The sequence below is a fragment of the Arachis ipaensis genome, chromosome B10 (assembly GCF_059453495.1).
Source record: "Arachis ipaensis isolate K30076 ecotype BB chromosome B10, ASM5945349v1, whole genome shotgun sequence".
In the NCBI taxonomy this organism is placed as follows: Eukaryota; Viridiplantae; Streptophyta; class Magnoliopsida; order Fabales; family Fabaceae; genus Arachis; species Arachis ipaensis.
In genome coordinates this window covers 46,300,933-46,318,350 of record NC_142435.1, presented here as the reverse complement: position 1 = coordinate 46,318,350, position 17,418 = coordinate 46,300,933, and positions in this window count along the sequence as shown.

The window sequence follows — 17,418 nt, the reverse complement described above, 5'->3', positions numbered from 1 at the left end:
GGCATATCCCCCAAACTAAAAAGAGTTTTAGGGTATGCCCAAAGTTCCTGATGTGTGGAAAACGATCCAACACAAAACTCACCGGCAAGTGTACCGGGTCGCATCAAGTAATAATAACTCACATGAGTGAGGTCGATCCCACAGGGATTGAAGGATTGAACAATTTTAGTTTAGTGGTTGATTTAGTCAAGCGAATCAGGTATTGGTTGAGTGGTTTATAATTGACAGAAGCTAAATTTCATGAATTGTAAAGGGAGAGGGAAGAATTGCAGTAAATTAAAGAGAACAGAAAATAAAAGTGCTGAATCTTAAAGAACAAGTAAATTAAATTGCAGAAACTTAGATTGCAAGAAATGTAAATAACTGAATCTTAAAGTGCAAGAAATGTAAATTGCTAGAATTATAAAAGGGATTGGGAGTTGGGATTATAGAATTTAAACAAGCAGAAGTAAATTGCAACAAACAGAAGAGCAAAAGATGAATTGAATTGAAGTAGATTTCAAACAGAAGAGTAAAAATGCTTTGAGAATTAAAACAGAAAGTGACCGATGCTTAATTGCAGCAATTAAAAGAATGTTGAAGATCTCAGGAGTGGAAGAGACTAGAGAACAAGTCTAGATCTCAAATCCTTCCTTGATCCAACAAGAACAATTGCAAAGAAAATGGAAAAGTAAATTGCAGAAGAAAAGAAGAGGTGAAGGCAGTAAACAGAATTTGAAATGCAAGAATTATGCAGAAATATTAAACAAGAGATCTCAAGGTGAGATTGAAATAGAATTTCTTCAATTCTCCACCCAAGATCCAAGACAAGAAGTAAAGAGTGCTCAAGCAAGAACCAAGAAGAAGAGAGATCAATTCTCCTTCCAAGTTCTCAGAAATCCAAATTCAAAGTAAAACTCTCAAAATTACAAAAGATGAAAATTCTCAAAGAAGCAAAAGGTAAAAAAGTGTGCCTCTACTAAATCAAACTAACACCTATTTATACACTTCCTAATTTGGATCTAAGAATTTAGGTGGGCTCTCATAATTGGTGAAGAAATGAATTAATTTGGATTTTTAGTTCAATTTTCAGCCCATGGTGCACCTTTCAGGGGAAGGTTCGGCTCTTGGCAAGAGCTTTGGCCAAGAGCTTTGGTTCCCTTCCTTGTTTAAGTGCGCACGGTCCTTCCCTTGTGACAAGAGAACAAAGCTCTTTGCAAGAGCTTTTGAGCTCTTGGCAAGAGCTTTGGCTGTCCTTGAGGTTCCTGGTTCAAGCCTTGGGTGAAGCACTTGTTGCTCATTTTCCTTGGCACAAAGGTAACGCCCAAAGTCTCCCTTCCTTGAGGAGCCCGGTTCAATCCTTGGGGAGTGCAAAAGCTGCCCATTTTTCATGGCACAAGAGTAGCACCGAAAGCTTTGCTTCCTTGAGGAACATGGTTCGAATCCCATGGAGTGAAAACAAGCCAATTTTGGCTTATTTTTCTTGTAAAGTAGCGCTTCACTCTCCCCCTTTGGTCTTGAGTTCAAACCTTGGTGAGTACATTAGTGAGCTTTTCTTCCTTGATTTTCTTCAAAGCATGCCCGAAAAAGCTCTTGGGCAAAGCTCTTGGCAATAGCTTTGCATGTGAGCTTGCCTTGCTTCCTTCTTCCATGTGCTTTTGATAAAGCTCTTAGCAAGAGCTTTTAAGCTCTTGGCTCTTGATTATTTGAATGAAAGCTCTCCACAAGAGCTTTAATGCTCTTGGCAAGAGCTTTATGCCATTGTTTCTTGAATGCATCCACGCTTCTCCTTCTTTGAGCCACGCTTCTCTTCCTTGTGCCACGCTTTCTTTCTTTGCTTAGATCATGCTCCTTAGGCTATGCTTTTCTTATTTTTTTATTTTCTTCACCTACAAGTAATCAAAACAACCAATCAAAGTATCACAAAATTCACAAAGCTTAAAAATTCATTTAAAACTAATTAATTTTAGTTTAAACTTCATGATTTTGTATCAATTAAAGGGTGGTTGATTGATTCAAAGAAATCATGCAATTCCATTCCAAATTACTTACTTACAATGTAAGAAAGTGCATAAAACCTATTAAAACCAAAGAAAAAAGACTATTAAAACTAGGCTAAGATGACTTGTCATCACAACACCAAACTTAAAACTTGGTTGTCCCCAAGCAAGCATCAAACATAAGAGTAAATGAAATGAAATAGAGAAGTGTGCATATCCTTATTAGGCATATAGTTGAACTTGGTTCATGGGGTTTTTATGCAGACAACGATGGCTCATTTATTGCTTGCTGTTACATAAGAGATGTTTCCTCAAGGACTCACTAAGTTTGCTATTATAAGGCTTTACTTTTGCTTGTTCCCTTGCTAACTTTTCCTTCTTTGTTTTGCTCAGAGAGATTATTGTTCTTTGAAGGCTTGGTGTCAAATGTTGCAGCAGCCTTTGGCTTAATTTTGCTCAACATTCCTTCACCACAGACACATGGCTCACCCTTTTCTTCCTAGGATCATTGATGCCCAACATCTCTTTGAATAACTAAGTGTTTTGTAACTAGGTTGCTCTTTATTGTGGACTTTCAGTTGGCAATCCCAAATCAATTGATCTAAGTGGCCAAGTTTTGAAATACGCCTTAGAACTTACTTGTCCAAGCATATCCTAGCACAAAAACACCACAGGCATGTGTCCTAGGGTCCAAGTTATTGGTGCCTAGCCTTATTATTTATTTCTTTGCCACTCTTGGCTTTTTCTCTTTCTTTTTCTTTCTATTTTATTTCATTCTCAAGGGATCTTTTAATGATACAAGCATTTATAACAGCAAACTAGTTCCTTCTTCAAAGAGCATACCATTATGCAGCATTTATTTTATGAGCCATGCATTAAATCAACAAATACCACCACTAACTTTCATTCTAACTTATGTAACATTGGATATTTACTTTTCTAAATCAACCATTTTTTTTTCTTTTATTCAAGCAGCAGGGGAACAAAACAAAATCTAAGATAGTGAGGGATGACACTCATTATGCAGATTACTTTCTTCAGCAAAAATTCTCACTTGCAACTAAATGAACACTTTAGCCAGACATGAAGGAATCTCTAAATTGAAACATTTCACAACAATAAAGATAAAGTGTAAATACAACCTGTTGGGTTGCAGCTTTTCATTCTTCTTTCTGTTGTGTCCCTTTTGAGTCATAATGCAGATTGTCTTCAGATGTTGGCCATATTCCTGCATGAGTCTCAAAAGTTGCTTGCTTCTCAAGCCCTTAAGGTATCTGGTTAATCTGCCAATCTTGTTCATGGGCTTTTGAACTTACTTTGGTGTGTGAACACCAAACTTAGTTCCTTGCCAATATTTCTCATGCCACAATTTAACTATATGTGAAATTCTTTTTCTTTTTCAAAAGCAATAAAACTAATAACTAGAAAACAGCAGAATAGTTAACTAGTTTATCTAAATGCTTGAAGCTAGCATTATGCAGAAGGTGAGACTATGTTTTATTATGAGATTTTGGTGGAACACCAAACTTAGAATCCTTCATTCTCCCTTATATTGTTTTGGTGTGCAACACCAAACTTAGCTTCTTGCAATATAGATAAGTCTAATTAACCTTTTTATTGAAATAGCTATGAAGAGTGAACTACCTCAGGTTGAGTTGCCTCCCAACAAGCGCTTCTTTATTGTCACTAGCTTGGCATCTCATCCTTTGATCATGGGGGGTTGAAAATCATAGTGCCTCAGCTTTTCTCCTCTTACTATGAACTTCCTTCCGGTCTCCTCTTTGATGATCTCTAGGTGTTCAAGTGAAAGAATCTGGTTCACAATATAGCACTAAGATAATTGTGAAAACACCTTCATTGGTTGGGTGTTTAACATCACTTTATCCTCTAGTGAGAAGCCTTCAGTGGGGATATTCTTGTTTCTCCACCCTTTTGGCCTCTTTTTCTTTTCTTTCTCAGAAGATAATTCATGCCTTGGTGGCTCTTTATCTGGGGTGTTGAGTTTCTCATCTGGGAATTTTGGATCTAGTTCCTCCTTGATTTCTTTGGTCTGTTGCACCATTTCTACTTTTTTTAAGCATGGATTTAGAAGTCTTGGAGTTAACTCATTGACTGCTTCCTTCAGGCTTTGATCTCTAGCCTTATCCTTCATAAAATCTTCTTCTTGAATGGGCTCATGCAAAGTTTTAAAAACATGGAATGCTAGGTGCTCATCATGAATTCTCAGCAACAATTCCCCTTGTTCAATATCTATCAATGCTCTGCTCGTAGCTAGGAAAGGCCTCCCCAGGATGATGGGAGTGTTAGGGTCCTCTTCTATATCTGAGATAACAAAATCAGCTGGGAGAAGAAATTTTTCCACTTTTACCAGCACATTCTCTACAACTCCAAGTACTTGCTGAATGGACTTGTCAGCCATTTGAAGAGTTATTCGAGTGGGTTTCAGCTAAAAAATTTGAAGATTCCTCATAAGAGATAGAGGCATCAAGTTTATGCTTGCACCAAGGTCACAGAATGATTTCTCAATAGTTATGTTTCCTATGGTACAAGGTATATAAAACCTTCTAGGATCATCCTTCTTCTCTTGTAGTTGTGTTTCAAGGATGTTCTTATCTCTCTTTAAGCTTTTTGCATTCTTGGTCTCTCTATCCTCTTCACTTCTCTCTTCTGTCTCTTCTTGTGGAACTTCTCTGTTGTGTTCTTCCTGATTGATGACTTCCTTCTCCCCAGTCTTCTCACTTTCCACTATGATTGCTTTGCACTCCTCCCACTTTGTAGCTTTTCCTTTGTCCCTTGGGTGGGTTTGAGTGGCACTAGGGGATGCATTCGGTTGCTTCTCACCCATCTCTGTAATTTGTTTAGCTATTTGTTCCATATGCATCTCAAGATTTCTGATTAAAGCTCATTGGTTTTTACTTGTTATGGCTTGATCCTTTCGTGTTGCTTCCTAATCTTGTCTTGCCATCTCTTGATTTTTCATGAGTTTCTCCATCATTATCTCTAGACTAGAGATTCTTTGGGAGTCTGAATTTGGTTGTGGTTGTGTAAAATAAGATGGTTGTTGCTGGAAGTTGTTTGAACTATTTGTGGGGTTATTTTGTGGGTGGAATGTGGATGTGGAAGGTGGATGATAGTTGTTTTGGTATTTTCTATATGGATTGTGGGTTGTGTTTTGCTGGTTATTGTTCTGGTTGTTTCTTGAGTTGTTTTGGTTTGAATTCCTTTGCCATGGTTGTTGGTTTTGAGTATGGTTATCTCCCCATCTGAGATTTGGATGATTCTTCCAGGATGGATTGTAGGTGTCACCATAAACCTCATTTTGGCCTGAGCCTTGGTTGTGCACATATTGAGGTTGTTCCTGCTGTTGATCTTCTTGGTTTTCTTTATTTTTCCCCCATGGAGTTGATGGTTAGCTTGTGTTTACTGCTGCAACTTGGAGGCTATCAATCTTTTTAGCCATCTGCTCAAATTGTTGTTGAATATGCTGCTGCATTATCTTGTTTTGAGCTAGGATGGTGTCTACTCCTTCCAACTCCATCACTCCCTTCCTTTGTGATGGTTGGCGTTGCCTTTGGTGAGCAAAGAAATATTGGTTGTTAGCCACCATATCAATGAGATTTTGGGCCTCCTCTGCAGTCTTCATCAATTGTAAAGAGCCTCCTGCTGAGTGATCTAGAGCCTCTTGAGATTTCAATGTCAATCCTTCATAGAAGTTTTGGAGTTTATCCCATTCATTAAACATCTCTGGTGGACACTTCCTGAGTAAAGCTTTATATCTCTCCCATGCCTCGTAGATGGGTTCAGTGTCCATTTGTGTGAATGTTTGTACTTCAGTCTTCAACCTAATGATCTTTTGAGGTGGGTAAAATTTGGCAAGGAACTTGCTCACTAGATCATTCCAATTGTTGATGCTGTCTCTTGGAAAGGATTCCAACCATTGAGTAGCTTTGTCCCTCAGGGAAAATGGAAACAGCAACAATTTGTAACTGTCAGGATGCACACCATTGGTCTTCACTGTGTCACATATCCTCAGGAAGGTGGATAGGTGCTGGTTTGGATCTTCCAAGAGACCTCCTCCATAAGAATAGTCGTTCTGCACCAAGGTGATGAGTTGGGGCTTCAATTCAAAGTTATTTGCATCGAAATTTGGGGTAAGGATGCTACTCCCACAATGCCTTGGATTAGCAAATGTATATGAAGCCAATACTCTCCTTTGGGGCTGACCATTGTTGTTGGCCACTCCCACTTGTGAATTTGTTAGATTTTCCTCCATTTCTTGGTTCTCTTCTCAACCTCCAAAGTGTTTCAGGATCAAAAGGTGTGGAATCATCGCTTCTTCCTCCTGACATAAACACAGAACCAGGAACCATAATTAAACACTCTATTGCTAGAGTGAAGTTAGTGTTAGCTTAAGTAAAAATTGAAACAGTTAGTATGCTTAGTAAAAAGAAAAAGAAAAAGTGCTTAATCTAGACCACCACCTTACTTAATCATTGTTAATCTAATCAATCCCCGGCAACGGCGCCAAAAACTTGATGTGTAGAAAATGATCCAACACAAAACTCACCGGCAAGTGTATCGGGTCGCATCAAGTAATAATAACTCACATGAGTGAAGTCAATCCCACAGGGATTGAAGGATTGAGCAATTTTAGTTTAGTGGTTGATTTAGTCAAGCGAATCAGGTATTGGTTGAGTGGTTTATAATTGACAGAAGCTAAATTGCATGAATTGTAAAGGGAGAGGGAAGAATTGCAGTAAATTAAAGAGAACAGAAAATAAAAGTGCTGAATCTTAAAGAACAAGTAAATTAAATTGCAGAAACTTAGATTGCAAGAAATGTAAATAACTGAATCTTAAAGTGCAAGAAATATAAATTGCTGGAATTATAAAAGGGATTGGGAGTTGGGATTACAGAATTTAAACAAGCAGAAGTAAATTGCAACAAATAGAAGAGCAAAAGATGAATTGAATTGAAGTAGATTTCAAACAGAAGAGTAAAAATGCTTTGAAAATTAAAACAGAAAGTGACTGATGCTTAATTGCAGCAATTAAAAGAATGTTGAAGATCTCAAGAGTGAAAGAGACTAGAGAACAAGTCTAGATCTCAAATCCTTCCTTGATCCAACAAGAACAATTGCAAAGAAAATGGAAAAGTAAATTGCAGAAGAAAAGAAGAGGTGAAGGCAGTAAACAGAATTTGAAATGCAAGAATTATGCAGAAATATTAAACAAGAGATCTCAAGGTGAGATTGAAACAGAATTTCTTCAATTCTCCACCCAAGATCCAAGACAAGAAGTAAAGAGTGCTCAAGCAAGAACCAAGAAGAAGAGAGATCAATTCTCCTTCCAAGTTCTCAGAAATCCAAATTCAAAGTAAAACTCTCAAAATTACAAAAGATGAAAATTCTCAAAGAAGAAAAAGGTAAAAAAGTGTGCCTCTACTAAATCAAACTAACACCTATTTATACACTTCCTAATTTGGATCTAAGAATTTGGGTGGGCTCTCATAATTGGTGAAGAAATGAATTAATTTGGATTTTTAGTTCAATTTTCAGCCCATGGTGCACCTTCCAGGGGAAGGTTCGGCTCTTGGCAAGAGCTTTGGCCAAGAGCTTTGGTTCCCTTCCTTGTTTAAGTGCGCACGGTCCTTCCCTTGTGACAAGAGAACAAAGCTCTTTGCAAGAGCTTTTGAGCTCTTGGCAAGAGCTTTGGCTGTCCTTGAGGTTCCTGGTTCAAGCCTTGGGTGAAGCACTTGTTGCTCATTTTCCTTGGCACAAAGGTAACGCCCAAAGTCTCCCTTCCTTGAGGAGTCCGGTTCAATCCTTCGAGAGTGCAAAAGCTGCCCATTTTTCATGGCACAAGAGTAGCACCTAAAGCTTTGCTTCCTTGAAGAACATGGTTCGAATCCCATGGAGTGAAAACAAGCCAATTTTGGCTTATTTTTCTTGTAAAGTAGCGCTTCACTCTCTCCCTTTGATCTTGAGTTCAAACCTTGGTGAGTGCATTAGTGAGCTTTTCTTCCTTGATTTTCTTCAAAGCATGCCCGAAAAAGCTCTTGGGCAAAGCTCTTGGCAAGAGCTTTGCATGTGAGCTTGCCTTGCTTCCTTCTTCCATGTGCTTTTGGATAAAGCTCTTAGCAAGAGCTTTTAAGCTCTTGGCAAGAGCTTGGCTCTTGATTATTTGAATAAAAGTTCTCCACAAGAGCTTTAATGCTCTTGACAAGAGCTTTATGCCCTTGTTTCTTGAATGCATCCACGCTTCTCCTTCTTTGAGCCACGCTTCTCTTCCTTGTGCCACACTTTCTTTCTTTGCTTAGATCATGCTCCTTAGGCTACGCTTTTCTTATTTTTTTCTTTTCTTCACCTACAAGTAATCAAAACAACCAATCAAAGTATCACAAAATTCACAAAGCTTAAAATTCATTTAAAACCAATTAATTTTAGTTTCAACTTCATGATTTTGTATCAATTAAAGGATGGTTGATTGATTCAAAGAAATCATGCAATTCCATTCCAAATTACTTACTTACAATGCAAGAAAGTGCATAAAACCTATTAAAAACAAAGGAAAAAGACAAGTAAAACTAGGCTAAGATGACTTGTCATCAGTTCCCTTTCTTCCAACCCCAATTTATCAAAAGTGGGTTTGAACAAGATATCAGTCGAGCTTCCTTGACCCACCAGGATTCTGTGGAGGTTTGCATTAGCAAGTATCATTGTAATCACGATGGAATCGTCGTATCCTGGTGTTATCCCTTGCACATATTCTTTTGTGAAGATAATGGTAGGCAGGTTGGGAACTGGAGCCTCTTCCCTGACTTGGTAAACTTTATTTAAATGTCTCTTGTGGGAGGATTTGGTTATGCCACCTCTTGCAAATCCTCCAGCTATCATGTGAACGTGTCTATCTGGAGTTCGGGATAGCTGATCTCGTCGACTCCTGTCTTCTTTCTCACTTTTCCTTTTTCCTTGATTATCTGATCTTTTTGCCAAGTACCTCTCCAATTGACCTTCCCTGGCCAGTTTTTTCATAACATTTTTCAAGTCGTAACAATCATTGGTGGAATGTCTATATATCTTGTGGTATTCACAATATTCTATCCAACTTCCACCTTTCTTATTTTTGATGGACCGAGGAGGTAGAAGCTTATCGATATGGTAGATCTCCCTGTAGATATCAACAAGGGAGACTCACAAGAGAGTGTAATAATGATATCTTCGTGGCTTATTCTGTAACACCCTAAGTTTTAGTACCTCATGATCGTACTAAAAGCTCAAGCGTTACTTACCTTTGAACCATTTTATTCTATACTATTTTTATTTAATATTGAGCCTTCACGAATACGAACCGAAACTTTCACCAAGAAAACGAAGAGTCGGTACTTTAAATTATTTAATCACAAAATTATATATATCCACGTAGCATTATATACATAGACTTACTCAAAGATCCTCAAATACAATTCTTACCCCTCTAAAAACTAAAACAATAAATGACGAGGGGTAAATAAAATCTAACAACTCAACTTGTAAATAGAATCTTCTATGCTCTTGTAGTTCCGCACTAAGCCTTCACACCTGTAGCTGAAAGGGGGTGGAGATAGGGGGTAAGAACTGGGAAGTTCTTAGTAAGGTCGGGGTGTATAGTTATATCCATTTAATATATACTTGGTCAGCAACAACAGTCAACAAAGTATGAGCCAATTCAACAATTATAGAACACAAAACCCAATCACAAGCACACACAATCATAGAAAACACACTCACAAACAAATATGCGCAAACAAATATGATGCATGTCTATCCCTAGTGCAGGTAATGAACTCATCTATCGGTTTCAACCCGCTCCAAACGTAACTCAGCAACCTTTGTTTGAGTTTGGTTTACAGTGTCATAACCTCTGTAAGCAACCTCTATCTTACAGGTGCGACTCTCTTGAGCCGATGTATGCAAACATAACCTCTGTAAGTAACCTCAATCTTATAGGTGAGGCTCTCTCTGGCCAATGTATGTATCGATAACCTCTGTAAGCAACCACTGTCTTATAGGTGCGACCATCCCCTGGATCGGCCGATGTATCTCTGGAAAGTAAATCTCAGTGCCAAACAATACTTCTACTTATCCCCTTTTCGTTTCGTTCTTTCTTTCGTTTCTTTTATTCCCACTCTCTACTCTCCTGTGGCAGAGGTTCTTTAGATTCTTTTAATCATTGCTCTCTACTCTTCTGTGACAGAGGTTTCTTTAATATTTTTCTTTCCTTTTCTTTTCCTTCTTCTTATTCTTTTCTTTCCTATTATTCTATAATATAAATTATTTTCGCATTATTCTCTCGCCTCTCACTAAGTGTCTTATGGATAAGAATTATAAAGTTCTTTAATTAAATTTGTGTTCTCTAAAGCTTTTAGGATTACTTTACTTGTTTGCTTACTCATTAATATTACACATTATAATATTCTTACAAATAATATCTTTGATAAATACTAATTATAATAATGATTTATTTTAATATAAATGAGTAATTTTAAAGAAGTATTCAAAATAATATTTATAATCTTCTTTTAAAACTTAGTTTATAAAACCTTATTTTTAACCTTTTATTAATTACTTTCTAAATCACGAACTTTTTAATATTCTATTTTCAACCTCAATATTTTATAAAATTATATTTGAACCATCACTTATTTTCATATTTATAAAAATAACCTGAATTTTTATAAAATATCCATTTTATCCCTAAACTTTACTTATTACCCGTAATACCCAAAAACTTATATAATTATAAATTTTACCTTGATTTTATATACAAATACAATGTTACCCTTTAAAAATAAAATTTAATTACTAATCTCCCTCTCATACTAAAATCGAAACTCTTAACCTTTTTCTTTCAAAATATTGCTTGTATTTTAGTCTGTTTTTTAGTCTTTCAGTTACCGATTTTTCTCAACATTTAATTTAATCTTTCAACTACTAAATCTCATCAATTTTCTCAAAATACCACATCACAACAGTCCCCAAAACCATTAAAATAACCACATTTGAGCTGTTTCTTATAGCCAAACCAACAAATCACAAGTAACAACAATAATTCAACATAAACTCATTCAAACTCAATCAATAATCAACCAAATCAATATTCAATTATCAAATTCACATTTAATTATTATAAAATTACCAAACCCTACCTCAGTGTGAAATCAAGATACTCGAGGCTCCGGAGAAGCTTTCTGACCGAGCTACTGAAGAAGAAAACATCAGAAATCGCTTGTACCTCCTAAAATCCTAATTGGCCGAACTCAAGAAAAAGAGGAGCTATGTCACCGTTAACTTCTACAGGACAAAAGTAACACCAATGTGTAGAGGAGGAGGATATGAACACTTTTACCGAATTAAATTTTTTTATTGAAGTTATGGATCACAAAAAATCGAGCGTCGAAGGTTAAAAGTTTCACGAAAATCTCTCTCTCACCCACAGGATCATTTCTCTTCCTCAAATCCCATTCGGTGGATAATGAATGGAGGAAGCATGTGTGTGTGTGTGTGTGTGTGTGTGTGTGGCTATTCATAAGCCACGTTAGGCTTTCTTTGTTTCAAATAATAATAATAATAATAATAATAATAATAATAATAATAATAATAATAATAATAATAATAACAACTTTAATTTTTATTTAATTAAAATATTTTTTGATAAATAATTTAAATTTAATAAAATAAGTAATAATTAAATTAAATTTCAATAATCATAAAATTTTATTTAATTATTTTTGTTAAAAATATTTTTTTTAAAAAATTACATCTCAATATAATATAATAACTTATAAATAGTTAATTATTTAATTTTCAAAAATTCGGAGTCTTACATGTTCGAACTATACTCATCTTTTTTCTCTACTTCTTTATCTCAAGCATGGTAAGGAAGATTTTGTTTTGGAGTAGGTTCTCTTAGTTAGGTATTCTCTTTCACGTTGATGTACTTTTCTGTTCGCTCTTATACCTCGTACAGAGAGGTCGGGTGTTGCTTTCATATGGATTGGGAGAATGGTCCTTCTTTGAGTCCATTAACTAATCCCATTATGAATGATTCTATAGGCAGAGCTTGGATCTCTAAGAAGGCTTTGCTGAATCTTTCCATGTAAGCTCGGAGAGTTTCTTCAACCTCCTGCTTAACTCCTAGGAGGCTTGGAGCATGTTTGACTTTGTCTTTATAGATGGAGAATCGAGTGAGAAACTTTCTTTCAAGATCGTCGAAGCAGGTTACAGACCTGGGTGGTAGACTATTGAACCACTTCATCGCCGCCTTGGTTAATGTTGTCGGAAAATCTATGCAACGAGTTGTATCTGACACATCAGCCAAGTACATTCGGCTTTTAAAGTTTCTTAGATGGTGTCTTGGGTTGGTCGTTCTATCATAGAAGTCCATGTCAGGGATATTATAGTTTCTGGGGACCTTGTCCTACATGATCACTTTAATGAATGGAGAAATCCCTCCAAAAGGGATTTCTTCCCGTTCTGCATGATTGCTCTGTCCTTGAAGGTCCGTGAACAAGTCCCATGAGTTCTGTTGGATTTCGGTTCACCACGTCCTATGGTGAGTGTATCTCTGAGTTGATTCTTTTGGGTTGAAGGTTTCGCGAAGTCCCCTCCCCATTAGAACTGTCCGCTCTATCTTGTCACGGGGGTATTACTATTGCATTATTGTCGTTATGATGTTCTGGCTCAGATTCGGATGTCGTATGTTTGTCTTTGGGTTGATCGTCCGCCATAGTTAGGTGTAGACTTTTAGGTCTCCGGCAACGTCGCCAATATTCAGAGGGTTACCTAAAACTGGGTTGCTTTTGGGCCTGAACGTGAGGTCCAGACTCTTTTGAGATAGTGTCCAACGTCTATTGGCATCAAGGTGCCACCGTTCGAGTTCTTCGTGAGGAGGTAGGGGTGGTACTTGCAAGGGACTCCGATGCTTATGTTAGCAAGGTGATGAACCCCTATTTCATGATAATTTTTGGATAGAAAATGCTGAGTTTATCAACTTATCTTACATTTATTCACCAAGAATGCATGCTATTATGATTTCTTCCTAAATTGTGCTTAATGGTTAAAAGCATGCTTTTTAGGCCTTTAAAATTGTGAATTCTAATTCACTCTTATTCCATTCGATGCCGTGATGTGTTCTTGAGTGATCTCAGGTTAATAGGGCAAGAATGACTTAGAAGATGGAGCAAAAGCATGCAAAAGTGAAGAAATCATGAAGAATTGAAGATTTAGAGTTTTGGCTATCATGCGTACGCATGGGGTCTTACTTACGCATACCCTCAATTCGTGCGTATGCACGGTGTAACACCCTAATTACCCTAAGCCTTATCTCATGCCGTAAAGCAAAGGTTAATCAGAGGTTACGATAATTCTAAAGCTTGTACATATTTATATAGAAGGAAATAATATATTCTAGAAGCCCGATGAAGGATTAAACTCAAAAACAGAGTTTGAAAAGCGCAAAATGTTCACACAAAGCTACACTAATCGAGGCACAAGATATAGATATAAGATAACAAAATATAGGTATAATAGTCAAAGGATACTAGCCGCAGCTTGCGGAGTTTAAGCCGACTAGTATATACAGATATACAGAGTTTTGAAAGTAAAACAGCTTATACAAAATATATCTCTCAAAGTAAGCCTCTAAGGCAAAGATAAATACAAAAGCGAGAGAAACTAAACAAAATAAACCAAAAGACTTCCAAACATAATAAGGTTCCTCCACTTTGGCACCATCAAAGCAACCTACCTAGGTGGGTTGCTACCTGCATCTGAAAAACAACAACAGAGTATGGAATGAGAACTAGAGGTTCTCAATATTGTAACAGTGCCCAGTGATGTAAGATATAAGACTCCTGTACGCTTGAGGCAAACCTAGAGCTTCATATCCATCATGAGATTCATGCTTAAACATAAGTAAACTTTTAAAAACATTAACTTTAAAAGCCACAATGAAAAAGGGTAATCTAACTTAGTGGATTTCTACTCTAACAATTCTCCGCTGTCCCACAGCCTTCGCTAGCCTATCCACCATGCGATCCCATCGCCACCGCCTTCCGAACCTCCTCAATCCCAGTAGAAAACACAAGTAATAACAATGCAAGTAAAGTACAAGTATAGCATGTATGTCAAGAAATTTAAGTGGCAATTAATCATGTTATACAATTAGGCAAGCAATTTCAAGTCGGCAAAGCAAACAAACAGATAGAAGATGCACATGATGAATGCCTGTCCTATTGGCTGTGATATCACATTGTCGGTTCAACTGCCAACCCGACACATCTCCATGGAGACGTCGCCTTTCGGTCACAAATACAATGGGTACCCCGTAGGGATATCGTGCCCTGGTCCACGGTCCAGGGATATAGTGCCCGCAAACACTCTTGTGATTCTGAAAAGATGTGAGTGGGATACTCTGCCACAGACCTCACATCTCAATGTAAGCGGGACGAACCCCCGCCCTTACGCTGTCGCGACCTCGACAGGCGGGATCCAACCAAACTGTCCCTGTCAGGCGCATATCGTCTCAACATTTCTCAGTATATAACAGTAATCCATTGGTTTTCAGAAAAAATCATTTTTTTAGTGTATCAATAATTCATCATTGCATTTCGAGTCCCAGACTCATCTCAACCATTGTCAATTCATAAGTTCCATTCTGAGTCCCAGACTCATCTCAACTACTGTCAATTCATAATTTTCACAATTCTTTATATTAATTGTTATTACAGTACTTCGTCATCTCTCTCAGCTAATCAGTCCTCAATACACCAGAAACCTAAGTCTCCATCTTCTAAATTCTTACAGAATTTCTCTAAAATAATTCACTAAGTTATCTTTAGTATTATTAGATCCTAAGGATTGGATTATACTCTTAAAACAGCGTGGAAGGAAGTTTAGAAAGTTAGAGAACCCTTGAAAATGAAGAGAAAGCATTTTTCCGAAAAACAGGGTCTATGCGTACGCATGCATTATGTATGTGTATGCATGCATGCAACTTTTTCCCATTTCGCGTACACATAGGTTTCAAACAGAATGGCACGTATGCTTATGGGTGGTATGCATATGCATGCACCCCTAGACTCAGAGAATTTTACAAAGTTGCAGAAATCAGTTTTAAGTCCCAAACTTTAAACGTTCATAACTTCCTCTACAAAAATCCAATTTCTACAAACTTTATATCTATTTAAAGATTTTTCAATGAAATTTAATTTAAAACAATTTTCAACAATTTTTGAAAACTGAGGCTCAAGTTATGATCCGTCAAAGTTCACTAAAAACTAGTTTTCACCAAATTCACAAGGTTCTCAATTTTCCAAATTTCACAACCAAAATCAAACCAAAACCTCACTAAACTCCAAAACACATTAGATCTTACCCTTTTTATATCTCAATTCACCACTCTTACTAAATTTTTACTCACATTACATAGTCCTAAACATTAGTAATCAATCTATCATACTAAAACCATTTTTCAATCAAACACACCCATCAATCATCAATCATCATTCCATTACTACCAATCATACAAATTCAACATCATTCAACCTCAATTCCAACCTTCAACCTCATTTATCAATATCAATACCATAATGCATCAAAATAACCAAAATCATCACGTCGTCATACATTATCAGACAACAAATTCAATGACCAATTCAATCCAAACCTATCCTATGGATCACTAGCCTAAGTGTCCAGAAATATTATATATTAGATAGAGGAAACCAGAACCATACCTTGGCCGATTTTCAATATGTACAAAATCCCAAAATTGAGTCCAGCCAAGCTTTTAATCACCAACAATTCACCAAAAGCCACCACTCAACTCCAACAAGCATCAACAATCATCATTTCAAGCTAGACATACATAATTTACCATAGATTAACACCTAGGGTTCATAAACATTTAATTTCACAAGGGGTAAGAGTGAGCTTACCTTACCCACAGTTGATTAAGACAAAACTCACTAAGTACCCGGTGCTAGATTGTATCAAAATCACAAGAACCACTCATTCACCATAGCTAAAACCGAATATGTTATAGAAGGAAGAACTGGGCAAGAAATTGGAAGTTTCTTACCACTTTGTCCAGATAAAATCGAAGAGCTCGACGAGAGCTTTGCGTGGCCGCAAACGGCTCGTCAATCGGAACACCGTAGCTCGAGTTATGATCAAATGAATGATGAGGTGAATAGTGTTTATTGAAACCCTCTCCTCTCTTCCTCTCATTCATGTTGCTTCAGCCTTCTTGTACTGAAAATGAGTGAATTTGTCACTTAAGTGACCTTTTATATGTTGGGCTTGGGCCCAACTTGGGCCCGATCTAACCCGTTAGCGTTTTTGATCCGTTTGGTCCAATTTCGGGCAAAACCTTTAAAATTAGTGCCCAGTTTTACATTCTAAATATTTTTCTAAGGTTTTCTACTATTTTTAATTATTCTCGCACACTACCGGACAGACGTAAATCGGTTCAACCAGTTTATCTGCCGGTTCGCAATTTTACGCGATTTTTTGTAAAAAATTACATTTTTCCAACTCAGAAAAATCTATTAAGTCCGAATATCATATTTATATTTTCTAATTAATATTATAAACTTTTGAACCTAATTCGGGAAATTAAATTATTATTTTTAATATTAATTAATCGATTAATTAATTCGCGGTTCTTACACATGGTGCGTGCATACGCATGACAAGCAATGCGTGCCTCACTTAAAGAGGCATATGATAGCAGTTTTGGTGCCAATTCTGGGCCCAATTCATCCCCATTCTGAAGCATTGGAGGCCTAGATCCAAGGGGATGAACACACACTTAACCATTCCATTATTCTGCATAGTTTTTCATAGTTGGTTCATATTTTTCTAGTGGGAGAAACTCTAGGTTCTCTCTAAGTTTTTTTTCTAGGATTCTTGTCAATTTTGCACTCAATTATGAATTTCAACCTTGTTTAATTATAGCATTCTTTAATTTTCTTGTTCTCTCACTTTAATTTTTCTTAGAATTACTTGAATTACTTTGTTATTTTTTTAGTTTATGAACATTGTTAATTTTGAATTTCTATTAATGTCTTGATGTTTTTATGGTTTATATGTGTTAACTGAGTTGCTATTGTTGATATTTGGTAGTAATTGAATTTAATTTTGATTAATTTTCACAATTTCATTATGTTTTCTCTTATTACTCACCGAGTGTTTGATGAAATGCTTACCTTAGATATGGAGTATATTTTTGAATTCTTGGCTTGGGGTTGAGTGATTGGGGATCCTTGAGTTATTAATATCCAATATTGATTAGTAATTGAAGGTTGTTAGTTGAATTGGTTTCCACTAACGCTAATCTCTTACCAAATTTGATTGGTAAATTGATTAGGAGTTGTGGATTGAGATCAATTATGCCTA